This window comes from Echinops telfairi, unplaced genomic scaffold, assembly GCF_000313985.2.
Source record: "Echinops telfairi isolate 266 unplaced genomic scaffold, ASM31398v2 ScPeMD7_7457;HRSCAF=8495, whole genome shotgun sequence".
Classification (NCBI taxonomy): Eukaryota; Metazoa; Chordata; class Mammalia; order Afrosoricida; family Tenrecidae; genus Echinops; species Echinops telfairi.
The window spans coordinates 37,796,897-37,799,089 of record NW_022111357.1 but is presented as its reverse complement, the minus strand read 5'-3'; the positions used below and the strand labels follow the sequence as shown (position 1 = coordinate 37,799,089).

The 2,193-nt window shown below is 46.8% G+C and overlaps 1 protein-coding gene across 1 annotated transcript in view; it reads left to right on the top strand.

The window, feature by feature from the left end:
* CAMTA1 (calmodulin binding transcription activator 1) overlaps positions 1-2,193 on the top strand; it is a 1,095,522-nt gene that overhangs the window by 643,467 nt on the left and 449,862 nt on the right. The gene's annotated exons all lie outside the window — the stretch shown is intronic.

Sequence of the window (2,193 nt, the reverse complement as noted above, 5' to 3'; positions counted from 1 at the left end):
CTTTAAGCACCAAAGCCGGCGCCTTTACCACCCAGATACCATATTTCAATGGGATCGATTCTTCTAAAGTCCTTCTTATTTACGGCTCAGTTTTCACACACATGTGATGAGGTTAGAAGGTTATTGAAAATAACGTTTGGGCCAGGTGCCCCTCACTCTTCCAAGTGACATTTCCCCCTTTGAACACTTTGAAGGCGTTCTTTTGGCAGCAGGTATACCCATGACAGTGTGCAACGGACTGCTGCTTCCATGGGTGTGGATGGTGGATTCAAGTCAAAGGAAATTCTCGACAATTTCCAGTGCCTCTCCGTTTATTAGCACGATGTTGCTTCTTGGTCCTGTTGGGGGGATTTGGGCTTTCTCTACACTGAGGTGAAGTCCATCCTGAAGGCTGTGTCCTTCGATTTTCATCAGCAAGGACTGCAAGCCCTCTTCACCTTCAACAAGCAAGGTTATGCCATCTGCACACCGCAAGGCATTCATGAACCTCCATCCAGGCCCCATACCACATTCTTCCTTACATACCACATTCTTCCTTACATAGTCCAGCCTCTCAGATTATTTGCTCAGCCATGCAGATTTTCGAATACCAAAGTAGATCTTATCTTGGAAGGGCTACATGAAGGCCCCAAAGGCTTAAACTCCATTAGCTTTTCGGTAAGTCTCACTAGGGCTCTGATTCATTTAAGATCAGGAATAACTACTCCCTGCACCTTAAATAAATTATCATTGAGAATAAAGGGAGGAAATTGCTTGCTGTATATTCATTTTAGAGTCGAGCAGCCGCTGTGTGGTTTAGATGTAAGCTTGTCTTCTTTGACAAGACTATTTCCTTCATGTTCAAGCAACAGACGGAATGTCTGATGAGTCACAGATGCCCTTCTGAAAGCAACTGCAGCGTAGGGTCTGGGAGAACATTCCCGACCTGCATATAAGCTGCCATGGCCCTCCAAAATCTCCTTTCGACCTGACACGGACTCACAAGCCCCTCCTTTGTCTCTTCTCCTCCTCCTGCCCCTTCCCGTGTGGTAAGAGTTTGGCCCTCAACTCAGGGGGCCGACTCAACAGCCACCTTGCACGGTTAAGACCGTGCACCGAACAGCAACCGTGTGAAGGACGGTACTTGTTGAGGGGAATGGCAGTGAGATGGATTGCCCTAGAAAAAGGAAAGGTGGTGAGCCATCGGAGGGTGACACAAGGAAGTGAATGCGGATGTTGCTGTCAGTGTGCAACGCTTGCAAACCCTCTTGCTCAAAAGTGATTCCTGAGCAACTTTATTTGAATAGTCTGCGTTGCACTCAAAGTAAATATTAATTCCATTATGCCATAAACTTTTATTTATCATGACAGCAAGTCATAAAGTTCTCTTACTAGAATATAGCTTCTAAATTGCATATCATAGATGAGATACAGCACCCACATTGGATTCTAGCAGCAATTACCCACCAGCCTTTATGCAAGTGCGGATTAAACGCACTTCTCAAATATGAGTCGCAGCCTGAGCCTGTGCAGAAAATCCCCAGAGCGTTTGTCCTCCAAGCCCAGCAAGGTGAGACGAGGGGAACCTCAACAAGGTGAGACGAGGGGAACCTCAGCAAGGTGAGACGAGGGGATCCGCGGAGTCACAAGGGCCAGGGCCAGACTCAGGGTCAAAGTACACCCCGCCATCCAGGCAGTAATTCACTTGAAGTGTTCTTTGCATATTACGGGTGTGACTTTTGAAATTACATAAATTGCTCATTAGGAGTGTCTTGTAATTGCCTCATGCTGCAGTATTGTGGGAAGTGTGGGTTTTAATTATTCTTTTTTTGATTTGTGGGGCAGTTTGACGTGTTCAGGGTGATTGTCTCAACACATGGACCTGCCTTCATTGTTGTGCTAAGTGAAAATAGTTGGCCGTGTTTAGTAAATACCTTGATGTGGTGTGTGGGGAGGACAGGGAGGGGCTTGTCATTTGCCAGCCCTTGAGGATAGCGGTCTCGGTTGCCTGGTGCTGCTGTAGCACAGAGTCTACAAGTGGTGGCTTGAAACAACAGAGTTGTGTTTTTCTCGCAGTTCTGGAAGCCTGAAAGTCCAAAGCAGTATCTTGGCCCTGAGCATAGCTTTCCTGTGCACAGCTTACCTTCTTGACCCGTACACAAGCAGATTTAAAAGAAGAAGAAAAGGCTGGGGCACAGTTCTACTCTCTCACAC